General features: G+C 46.9%; 2 non-coding genes and 1 pseudogene across 2 annotated transcripts; all 3 read right to left on the bottom strand.

Annotated features, from left to right (window-relative positions):
- Positions 1–7,868: 7,868 nt before the first annotated feature.
- On the bottom strand, positions 7,869–9,121 carry LOC145978482 (large subunit ribosomal RNA; annotated as a pseudogene).
- An 880-nt stretch (positions 9,122–10,001) lies between these two features.
- LOC145978463 (5.8S ribosomal RNA) lies at positions 10,002–10,153 on the bottom strand. The gene has a single exon (XR_014440697.1). It is a non-coding gene; the product is annotated as a 5.8S ribosomal RNA (ribosomal RNA).
- A 366-nt stretch (positions 10,154–10,519) lies between these two features.
- On the bottom strand, positions 10,520–12,330 carry LOC145978473 (small subunit ribosomal RNA). The gene has a single exon (XR_014440707.1). It is a non-coding gene; the product is annotated as a small subunit ribosomal RNA (ribosomal RNA).
- Between the last annotated feature and the right edge of the window lie 327 nt (positions 12,331–12,657).

The following is a 12,657-nucleotide window of genomic DNA, read 5'->3' as shown; positions in this document are numbered from 1 at the left end:
GCCAGAAGATCCATTATTTTCTCTCCATTGTTATCCGTGTCCCTGCCGTACCAGAGGGGAGAGGAAGAGTTACTGTCTAAAGTCAAAAGGATTCTCTTGTTGGTGTAGGCTGCACAGATGTTTCTGATGTTATTTATGTATCTGTCAATATTGTGGCTATACTGACAGTAGCAATTAACCACAATGCATGTTTGCTTTTTTATACTTATTTCCACACAGTTTATATGTGAGTCCGAGAATTGTGTTATTTTCAAAATTTTTATGTCATTATTTAACGAAATAATTGCTACTTTAGCGTTGTAAGATTTGTTATAAACAAGTGTGGCATCCAGGGGTGCGTGAATTATCTTACCATTCCGTGTGTATGGTTCTTGGAGAAATAAGATATCTATATGGTTTCTTTTAGCATAAATAAAAATTTCCTCTGTTGCCAATTCCGCACCGTTTAAGTTGATCTGTAAACAGCCAAAATTATTGTTAATTAATGTCTTATCACCGAACTCCACTGGGGCCAAGGTTTGGTTGTTTCCTGTATAACTCTTCCCAACCCCCTGACGAAATCCGCATACACCTCCTCCAGCTCCAGCTCAAGCTCCCTCCTTTGAAACGCTTGCCTCAGAAGGTCATGCAGCTGGTCGGGATCCACAGGGATGTTGCTGCACCTCAGCAACATCTTGTCCACAGCCTCTGGATAGGGGAAATTTATTGATTTACCTTTTGGGTGTTTGGTCCTTACTAAGAGGCGTAGCGCTGTTACTAAATTTTCCTTTTCTTCTAGCCTGCTTAACCTGAGATTAAGTTCAAAGGTAGGATATATGTCCTCTCTTTTAATTTTGGCTTTTGGTGGGTCCGGGGTGTCTGGTCTGGGTGGAGTCTCAACTATGGGACTCGTGAAGTTGGGATATTTGTTTGCATTTTGTATGAAAGGTGTGGCATTAGGGTTTAGTTTTATTGTGGTTTCCTTGTCTTTCTGGGTGTCAGAGCTCTCCGGAGGAGAGGCATCGGTAATTTGGATCTGGCGGAGGAACTGTCCCGCAGGGTAGTTGCCGTCAGAGACGGGGTGAGTGGGGGGAGGGGAGATTGGTAGTTGAAAATGTTCTAAAGGTGGCGGAGTTAACGTGATCGGGGAGTCAGTCAACTGGAGTACACTGGGGGATGCAAGAGGAGTCAAAGGGGGTGAGTAGACTTCAATAGTGGGAGATGGGGTAGCAGGTAGGGACAGGTTTAGGGGGGCACAGGGGACGAGGTCCTCCAGCCACCTCTCACCTCGCACACAAACATACCCTCTCTCCCAGCGTAGTTTCCGTTGATTGCATTTCTTGCTTGCAAGTTTGGCTGGGAGCGGTTGTGCCCCTCTAAGGATTGGGATATGTTTGGGAAGGAGAGGTCATAAGAACCTTGGTACCTAGAATTAACCCAAGGTGTATATCCTTATTGAAGAATTGAATAATATGGATATGAATAATAATAATAAAATATGATAATAAAATACAATAATAGAAATAATAAGAAAATGTAATAATAAAGATAAGATAAATAAGATAAATAAGATAAATATAATAAAACAATTAAAAGAGTGAAATTGATATTATGATAAGAAAGAAAAGGAATTTAATTCAGGTCCTTAGACCATGGCCAAGTACGGCCAATTGTAATGAAACGAGATTTGTTGAGATTGCCATTAGAAGAGGCCCATTCTTGTTCAAGTCCTTAGACAAGTTGTTCCTTAAAAGTGGTAAGGAATCTTTAAAATTAAGGAACACCAGTAAACTGTGTTCCTGGACATCTTCTTCTTTCTTCAGACAGGTTCAAAACTTGGGTGATGAACTAGAAGGTCATGGCATCTTCTTCTTATCTTCTTCTTGCAGAACTTAATCCGCAGCACACTAGCATCTGCTGTTAGTTCATATGATGGATGTTCAGACTAGCTTAAAACTAATTGATGAACTGGTAGGACGTGACATCTTCATCTTATCTTCTTGCAGAGCTTAGTCCGCTGCACACTCGGATCTACTGCTAGATCATATGATAGGTATTTCTGGGCTTCTTCTTCTTTCTTCAGCAGGTTCAAGTCTGAGAAGACATAGCATCTTCTTCTTATCTTCTCTGCTTCTCTTCTTCTTCTTCTTCTTCTTCTTATCTTCTTCTTGCAGAACTTAATCTGCGAAACACTCATATCTACTGCTACATCATATGATGGATGTTCAATTAATTTAAAACTGAGAGATGAACTAGAAGGACATAACATTTTTACTTATCATCTTGCAGAACTTAATCTGCAGCACACTCACATCTACTGCTGGTTCATGTGATAGATGTTCCTGGACTTCTTTCCTTTCTTCAAGAGGTTTAAAGCTGTGTGATAAGCTAAAGGACATGACATCTTCTTCTTCTTATGTTCTTCTTGCAGAACTTAATCTGCAACATACTCACTTCTGCTGATGGTTTATTGAATGTTTATTTGAGTAAACCACTTCCCCTTAGCGATTTGATATAGAAGTGTCTTCTGTTGATGGACGTTGGTCCTTTCTCATAAAACTTTAGCTCCTTTTCTGCTTCCTCATCCACTACACTATCCACTCCTCTTCGTCTAGATGTTGTTTGTCTCGAGCTGCGTCTGATGCTTATGTCTCTTCGTATTGGTGATTGAATTTCTATAGTAGCACTTGACCTTGGATTTTGGCTGTAAAGTTGTCCTTCATTTTTTGAGATGAGATCCGCGAGTTTATTCAGAACTTGGAAGGCTCCCATATCCTTAAACCCTTCACTCCATTCCACTCCTCGCACTATTTTCCGATACTTGGTAATAATATTGCATGCATGCTGCTTGCAATCCATAACTGTATGTTCGGGAGTATCTTTCACGCTGCACACCTCACATAAGTCATCTGAACGAAGATTAAATCGCTTAAGGTACACTCCGTATGGCCCATGTCCAGTAATGTAGTGAACCAAACCACTTGTTGGATATAAATTCCCCCGTCGGTGTTTCCAATCCACCTTGGGCAGGTATTCCTTGACTCGAGCTGCAGTTGATGATTCTATCCACTCTTTTTGCCAAAGCATCCAGACGTGATCTTCAATTTCTTTGTTTGTATTTACCATTCGTCCCAATAATTCCTGCACCTTGTCAAGTTTTCTTTTCTTAAGCCAATATCTTGCCGATGACCGAATGACTTCCAGATCTAGAGGAAGCACTCCTGCAAGCACTATTAAGGCATTGGTTGATGTTGTTTTATAGGCACCCAAGATACGCAACAGCACATTTCTCTGTGCAGTTTTTAGTTGATTCTTAATGCCGACCTGCCCAACCAGCCGAGTCCATACCGATGCGGCATAACAAATTCTCGAAATAAATATCGCCCTATAGTACAAGATGGAGAGTTTGAATCCTATCTTCTTGGCCTCATTCCCCATACTGAGCACATTATGCAGGGCAGTTTTAGCTTTGGCTATCACTTCAGTGATATGCGATCTGAAGTTTAACCCTACATCTATTGTAACACCCAGGTATTTTATTATGTTGGAGCTACCAATATTCGAGTTGTTGTATTTTACCGTGGGATTTCTTTGTAACTTGCCCTTTAGCAATATGTGATAGCTTTTATTTCTAGCTATCTCCATTTTAGATTCTTGTGCCCAGTGTCTCACTATTCCCAATGTCTGTAAGGCTTTTCTCTCCAATTCTAATCTATTTGATGCATCTACCAGGATTAGAATGTCATCCGCATACGCCGTAACTTGAAGGACTGATTCCTCCCTTTGTAGATTTGCAAGGAGTGGCTCAATTGCTATGTTCCATAACAATGGTCCCAGGACAGAGCCCTGAGGACATCCTTTATTTAAGTTTTTAAGGATTCGCTCTTCACCATGTTCATAGTAAGCACTTCTGTTATTGAGATAATCCTTAATGATGTTGTATAGAGGTCCCGGTATTTGCAAGTCCCTAAGTACTTTTAAGACATAGGGCCACCAGAGATTATCAAATGCTCCACCAATATCCAGCGTGATTCCCAGGACGTATTTCATTTGATTCGAATGGACTGTTTCAATTACATTGTTTATAGCATCCTCTGTCGACAGTCCACGTTTGAACCCAAACTGCCTACCAGAATTTTCCATTAATGATAGCCTCTCATCTAGTCTTTTAGCTATCAATCTCTCTAGTACCTTGCTTATATTGTCCAATAAGCAAATGGGCCGGTATGTTTTTACTTCAGTCGGGTCTCTTCGAACATCTTTAGGTATAACTATCAGCTTACCTATTTTCCATTGTTCGGGGAACCGGCCTCCTGCCAGACATTGATTGTATATGATTTGGAGAACCTGAAGTAGTTCATTTTTAAGTATTTTAAGAACCTCATTGGTTATTCTGTCCGGCCCAGGGGCCTTTCCACACCTTAGGGAATCTATGATATTAGCTATTTCTTCAAGTGCAAAAGGAATTACTAGGGTATTGTTCTCGTATCCAATCTCCACCCATTCCCTGATTTCAGTCTGGATTGGAGAATCCTCTTCTATCTTGTCCACCGGGAGTAACATTTCCATGAGGTATTCTACTGTATCCCCCCAAGATTCAGTGTACGTATTATCTCTCATTCTTAACGTTGTAAGAGTCGTTTTAGTTCTTAGTTTATTTGTAATGATCTTGTAGGGAATTCCCCAAGGATTCCCGGCCAGCTCCTTCTCAAGGAATCTCGCCCATGAGCTAATACGAAACTGTTTGATAAGACTGGAATACATCCATTTGGATTTTCTGTATTTTTCAAGATGATACAAACGTTCTCGTTCATTTCTTGATTTCTGGTATAGCTTCCTCAATTTTCGCGTGATCGTTCTTCGCCTTAGTATGTATACGGGCCATTGCTTAGGCTTAATAATATGTGGGTTTCCTGTTGTCATTTCTATTGCGTATTTCAATGCAGATATAACACTTTGAAGATTCGTCTCCAGACTCTTTTCAGTGCCAATCTGACTATAGAAGAGCTTATTTTCAAAATGTTTCCTCATCAAGTTTTGCTCACTGATACTCCAATTCCTCTTGTTAATTTTCCTCAAACTCCGAGTACTGGTGTTCCTGCCATTACTACTGTAGTTGGATATTGTAACATTAAATCCAATAGTATTATGGTCACTCTCTGTTAGGTTTTTCACCCACCAGTTATCTATATACTTCCGCCCTTTTTGATTTATAAGTGTCACGTCTATATTAGATGAGCAACCATATTTATTGCAGTAAGTTGGGGTTCTTGTTTGAGAATTTACAACAAACAGGTTTCTTGACGCAATGAACTCCTCCATTGCTAGTCCCCTATCATCCGTTTTATTGCTGAACCACAATTCTGAATTTGCATTGGAGTCCATCGCAATTAGTATTTTACTATTGGATACACTTGTGAGAGCTCTGTCCATAATATCGATGTATGGATCAATTGGATCCTTAAATTGACAATAACAGTTTATCAACGTCCATAAATCACCTCCAATACCAATTTCCAAAACAGCACAATGTACTGTTGACAGATTCTGGTGCCACAATGTTTCTATTTCTGTATTGTTAACTATTGTTGCCACCTTCGGTTTCTCCGAGGTGGTAAAACATCTCATCTTTTTTGGCAAACCTATAAGTCTGCCCTTGTGACAATATGGCTCCTGAATCAGAGCTATATCGATGTTGTTGTTTTCGATATATTTGATAGCCTCTTCTGTGACTAGTTTAGCTCCTTGTGTGTTCAACTGCACGATTCTTAATTTATCAGTCTTTTGCTTGTAAACATTTGTATTTAGATTATTCATAATTGATTCTGGATAACAATCTGTCGTATAGTTCCCTATAAGTTGGACATTGTTCACGGTTGCAGTCTCTTTTCCTGATTTTACATGGAACACATATGGATATAGTTGATTGACACTGTTGTTCTTCATGTTCTTCTGCACATTTCTTGCATCTCTTCGCTCTTTTGCAATGTTTATTTACATGACCCAAGTCATGGCAGTTATAGCATCTTGGTAGAGAAATAAAGTCCTTAACATTTACTGTCATATAATTTAAGTACAGTTTCTCTCTGCTGATTATGATGTTTCTCATGGCAGGTGAGACTTCAAATACAACGTGGGAGGATTTATCGTTTCTTTTCCCTGTTTTAAAACCTATTTTCAGGCGAGCTTTCATTTCTTCTTTTGTCATAGAATCCTCAAAGTTTAGTTCATACAACTCATCCATTAGATCTTCTTCTTGGTAGTAATTCGGAACATCATATAAAATGATTTTAGGGTTCTTCTTTTTAATAGTTTCCATTCTTAAGCCTTTGTTAATCAGACTTTCATTTGTGGCGAGTTTGTGCAGTTCCTGTTCTGTCGCAAGTTCTACTATTAGGGTTTCTGCTGTGGCTCTTATGTCTGTCACCCTTATCTTATCTCTGCTAGGTTTAATATTGGATGTAATAATTTGTTGAATTTCCCTTGGAGATTTACTGTTTGCCTTGATGAACAAAGTTGGTTTGGAGATTCTACTAGGTCTTGGGGGATCTTTAATATTTATTACTCTTTTAACTCTTCCTGCATACGTACTGTAGTCATCATATCCTTTACCCTGTACCTCTTCTGCTCCTCTTTGTGTTAATTCATTTTGTAGGAAAATTTTATCATTTTTGAGTTCTTCATTTAAAGTTTTTAGAACCTCGTTTTCACACGCTAGGTCCTCGTAGTCTGCTGCAATTCTTGTTATAAGTTCCGTGAATAGAGTTTTAGTGGGAACGGTCAGCTTTTCCCTAGCAACTCCCATTTGAAGTTCATTAATTAGAAACCTAAAGGGGTTGAGAGGAGTTTGTTCCAAAGTTAGCCGAAGGTTTTCATCATTTACTTCATTTGTAATATTCAACCTGTCTTCTCTAGTTCTTTTAGGTGAAGAATTTTCCAAGCTGGAAGCTCCCCGTTTTTTCTTTCCCGAGTCCATCCTTATCGACTCACCCTGTCCTCTATCAACCATTACACATCATTACACAACATTAAGATCACGTTATACGTCTTAGTGTGCCTCTTGGCAACAACATATTAAAACTACCTCGGGCTATCATACATAACATTCACAAACTACACTTTAAAAAGCCCGAGGAGCGGCTCCCCCCCCACCAGGGCGCCAGTCTGGTTCCGCCCGGCCTCTTCTGCTCACCAAGGCCTTCCAAAGCGTGGTGGATCCCTCAACTGCTGATGAGGATGCTATTTTCTTGTTAATTATTGGATTTCAGCAGTTGAAGGGGGCCGGTCGCGGGGGTCGGGTCGTTTCACTTCAATCAATCATGATTTGTTTACGTATGATACACTTTTGACACATTCGTCGTGGACCAGGTAGGGACAGAGGGAATCTCGTTAATCCATTCATGCGCGTCACTAATCAGATGACGAGGCATTTGGCTACCTTAAGAGAGTCATAGTTACTCCCGCCGTTTACTCGCGCTTCCCTGAATTTCTTCAGCGCGACATTCAGAGCACTGGGCAGAAATCACATCCCGTCAACACCCTTCCAGGCTGTCGGGATGCTATGTTTTAATTAAACAGTCGGATTCCCCTGGTCCGTGCCGGTTCTGAGTCGACCGTTCGTCGGCGGCCGACTCGAGGGGAGGCACCTTCCCCCGAGCACCCCCGAGGGGGGCAAGGGGTTCGGTGCGTTCCCCTCAGAGAGCCCAGGGACGCTCGCGGAAGTCCGACGCGCGGTCCACGCTCGGGAGCCAGCCCCTCGCTAAAGACCCACGCCGGACCGAACCCGCGGTGACCCCCCGGGCCCCGACCGGCCCCGGTCCCCAGAGCCAATCCTTGTTCCGTAGTTACGGATCCAAATTGCCGACTTCCCTTACCCACATTAGTCTATCGTCAAGAGGCTCTTTACCTCGGAGGCCAGATGCGGATTCGGGTACGGCCAGGCCTCGGGACTCTGCTGCGCTGTTCCCACCAAGATTTTCAAGGTCCGACGGGCACCCGGGGAAACCGCACCCAACTACGGTTCTCTTAGCTTTCCCCAGTGTCCCCTTCTCCTTCTGGGAAGATTCCGGGGAGCGTAGGGGATCGCTCTGACAGAACAGACAACTCTGCCCCCGGGACCCGACGGATTCTCCTGGTGCCACCAGTTACCTGGACTTACGGACTTCGAGGGAACCCGCGACGCACTCCCGGTCCCGAGACGCGGCGGAGGGCTGGATACCCCACTTCCCTTTCGACCGCGGCCGAGACGCCGGCGCGTCGCGCTAACCACTACACTACACCCGGAGGTATAGGAGGTAATGGCAGGCACGAAACTGACCCGACGCATCGGTGGGAGTTCTCCGCGGTCTAAGGACCGGCTCACCCGCCTGCAACTGCTGTTGAGGCGGAACCCTTCTCCACGTCTGACCTCAGCGAGGTCTCATCAGATTATTTGCTACTACCACCAAGATCTGCAACGACGGCGGCTCCAGGCAGGCTCGCGCCCAGACCCTTCCACGCTCACCGCCGCGCCCTCCTACTCACCGCCGCATCATTCTTGCATTGATGCCAATGCATTAGCATTGCGGCGGCGGCCGGGTATAGGCACGACGCTCGATTGCCATCCATTTTCAGGGCCGGTTGCTTCGGCAGGTGAGTCGTTACACACTCCTTAGCGGATGCCGACTTCCATGGCCACCGCCCTGCTGTCTTGAGCAACCGACGCCTTTCGTGGTTTGAACAGCGTCGATTCAGGCGCCTTAACCCGACGTTTGGTTCATCCCACAGCGCCAGTCCTGCTTACCAGGAGCGGCCCACTGAGCACTCGGGTCCTGAAAAGAAGGCCCCGCTTCGCCCTAGGGGCAAGCGGGACCTCCATCCCGTTCAGAGTTTGAGAGTGGGTCGAGGCCGTTTCGGCCCCCGAGGCCCCCGGTCATTCGCTTTACCGGGATGGACCCCCCTTGCGAGCGCCAGCTGTCCTGAGGGACACTTCGGAGGGAACCAGCTACTAGACGGTTCGATTGGCCTTTCGCCACTATGCTTAGCTCAGACGGTCGATTTGCACGTCAGAGGCGGTTCGGACTTCCACCAGGGTTTCCCCTGGATTCGTCCTGGCCGAGCATAGTTCACCATCTTTCGGGTCCCAGCGAGTGGGCTCTTAGGTACGATCCCCGCACCCGGAGGTGGGGGATCGCCCCGGGACTGCGCGAGGGCCCTTCGTTGAGCGACTCCGGGTCACCTCGATCGTCCCAGCGGATCGAGCTTCGGCGGAAACCTCTAACCTTGACCGAGCTCTCCTTCCGCGCGAACCGAAGAGACAGGCTCTTCCACGCGTCCGTAGACGACTGTTGGAAACTTACCCTGCGTTCAACGCGAGGCACCCGCTCGGACGAAACTGAGTCGTCCGGCCGGCTCTCCCACTCCACGTAATTCCAAACTTTGGAAATTTAACCTTCCGAGCATCCGAGTGGTCCAGCCACAATGTCCGAAGAAGCCTACATCCCGATCACCGGCGAGCAACTATAGTCGGGCCGGCAAATGTGCCGGCCGGACATAACTTTTTCATTCTCCACGTGCTTTCTTTACGGTGCTCTACAGCTAGGTTCAACCTAACTGCAAAAGACAACCATCTCTGCTTGCACTTTTGCAAGTGCCGGTCAATTATAGTCTGGCCGGACATGCATAGCATGTCTGCCGGCAACTTTTTCATTCTCCACGTGCTTTCTTTAAGCTGCTCTACAGCTAGGTTCAACCTAACTGCAAAAGACAACCATCTCGGCAAGTTGCTCGCCCCTGAATGCTCGGAAAGCTGCTTCCGGGATACGGATCCGGACTGCTCCGGGATGATCCGTAGACCGGTCTTTCCACTTCTTGTACTAGAATGGAGTCCTCCGAGAAGACGACCTCGCGGCCGACTCCTAAAGATCCTATTTCGGATTCGACCTCGCGACCGCTCTTACCTCCTTGAGAGAGGCTGCCGCGAGACTCTCGTGGCGTGCTGTCACACGCGCTGTGCTCGCCAGAGCACGTCATTTTGAAACTTCCGACACTCAACCAGGACCGACCCAGGTAAAGACCCGGGCCGCAATGTGCATTCGAAACCGTCGATGCTCTCTGTTTTGCAGATCGCAAATTGACTCGCAGCTAGCTGCGTTCTTCATCGACCCACGAGCCAAGTGATCCCCCGCCTGGGGTTGTTTAGGTTTGCTGGAGTGCGACAGGTCGCACTCCGGCGGAATAATGTGTCTGTTCATCGGGAAGCGCCCTCGCGAGCCTCCCCGAATGATACCTACCCCCCCGTCTCCAAGGCCTCGAGGCGGGGTTCGGGTGCATGTTTTAGCGGGGCGATACCTTTAAAGGTCGAGACTCACCTACCCCTATTAACGTGCTTCGTGCTCTACAGCAAGGCTCACCGTAGTCGGCCAAGCTGCACAAGACACAGTGATCTGGACTCGATATATACATATCCGCAGGCTCCAGGGCCCCCTTGGGTCCCTTCCACGCTCGTGCGGATCTGCGTACTACCATAAGTTTTGGAGGAAGAAGCGGATATACCGTACGGTAATGATCCTTGGGCAGGTTCTCCTACCCAAACCTTGTTACGACTTTTGCTTCCTCTAAGTGACCAGGTTCGGCCGTCTTCCCGACGGTTCCTTCTTAAGGTGGCAGGGCGCCGGTCCAAAGGCCTCACCGTATCACTCGATCGGATGCATCGACGGGCGGTGTGCACAAAGGGCAGGGACTCGATCAACGCGAGCTGATGACTCGCGCTTACTGGGCATTCCTCGTTAGCGGGGAACAATTTCAATCCCCGGTCCCTATCACGAAGGAGGTTCAGCGGTTACCCGTACCTCTCGGCAGGGGAAGACGCGTTGTCTCCTTCAGTGTGACGCGCGTGCGGCCCAGAGCATCTAAGGGCATCACTGACCTGATATAGCTCCCACTCTTGCTGCTTGCGACAACCGGTCCCTCTAAGAAGAGGTTTGATGCGCCGGGGGTACACGTACCCCGACGCCTAGTTAATAGGCAGGAGTCTCGCTCGTTATCGCAATCAAGCAGACAAATCGCTCCACCAACTAAAATCGGCCATGCACCACCATCCACCGAATCAAGAGAGAGCTCTCAATCTGTCAATCCTTACGGTGTCCGGGCCTGGTAAGTTTTGCCGTGTTGAGTCAAGTTGAGCCGCACGTCCCACGCCTTGTGGTGCCCTTCCGTCAATTCCTTTAAGTTTCAGCTTTGCAACCATACTCCCCCCGGAACCCGAAACCTCAGGTTTCCCGTGGGCTTCGCGCAAGGTCATCTTGAACCTTGCGCATCGCTGGATGGCATCGTTTATGGTTAGAACTAGGGCGGTATCTAATCGCCTTCGAACCTCTAACTTTCGTTCTTGATTAATGAAGACATTCTTGGCAAATGCTTTCGCTGTAGGTAGTCTTGCGAGGATCCAAGAATTTCACCTCTCCCCTCGCAATACTAATGCCCCCGTCAATCATTACCTCTGGTTCGAAAACCAACAGAGAGAACCGAGGTCCTGTTCCATTATTCCATGCAAGGAGAATCGAGGCAAATAGCCTGCTTTGAGCACTTTAATTTGTTCAAAGTAAACGTCCCGGAATGCCACGGTCCACTCGGTGAAGAGCAGACCGAGGAAACCGAGAAGATGTCCGGTACGGCCAATTCAACGCCTGACGGCGAACCGACCGCCCGAGACCCAGATCCAACTACGAGCTTTTTAACCGCAGCAACTTCAGTATACGCTATCGGAGCTGGACTTACCGCGTCTGCTGGCACCAGACTTGCACTCCGATAGGTTCACCCAAATGTTTAGGGTGGATACATTCCGATTACGGGGCCTCGGATGAGTCCCGCTTCGATATTTTTCGTCACTACCTCCCCGTGCCGGGAGTGTGTAATTTGCGTGCCTGCTGCCTTCCATAGATGTGGTAGCCGTTTCTCAGGCTCCCTCTCCGGAATCGAACCCTGATTCCCCGTTACCCGTAATCATCATGGTGGGCCAATAACCCACCATCCAGTGTGATGAGGCAGACATTTGATAGATGCGTCGCCGGTGCTTGACCGTGCGATCTGCCTAGAGGTTACTTAGAGTCACCAAATGAGTCGGCCCGCAGAAGCGGACCGTTTGGTCTTTTAAAGGTAACGGCACTCCGTCCGGTTGCCCGGCCGGAGACACCGTGAGCATGTATTAGCTCTGGAATTGCCACAGGTATCCAAGTAGGATGCGTACGATCTAAGGAACCATATCTGATGTAATGAGCCATTCGCGGTTTCACTTTGGTCAAGTCTGTACTGAGACATGCATGGCTTAGGCTGTGAGACGAGCATATGACTACTGGCAGGATCAACCAGGGTACGGTGCATACGGTGCGTATGCAGCACTCGCGCGAGGCAGAGTGCCATGTTTTAAGCAAGGAAAGAGGCTCGCCACTAACTTAGGCAACGCAACACTGCTGCGTGAACAACAGGTTACACCGCTTTCCCGAAAACATACTACTACTCCCACTACTTTGGTTAGAGGCCTACGTAGTTCCGCTATTAAAGCTGGAAACTTCGAGACGATCGTTTGCGCGCGGAAACGGCGAACCGACTTCTTCGATTGGCACCGTGCCCGCGTCTTGGTTCTGTTCCTGGCCTGGGAGGCTGGGAGCTCCCAGCGAACAGCCGTGCCTGTACGGCAAC

Source organism: Lepisma saccharinum, chromosome 24, assembly GCF_977018435.1.
Source record: "Lepisma saccharinum chromosome 24, izLepSacc3.1, whole genome shotgun sequence".
Classification (NCBI taxonomy): domain Eukaryota; kingdom Metazoa; phylum Arthropoda; class Insecta; order Zygentoma; family Lepismatidae; genus Lepisma; species Lepisma saccharinum.
This window is presented reverse-complemented; position numbering and strand designations above follow the sequence as displayed.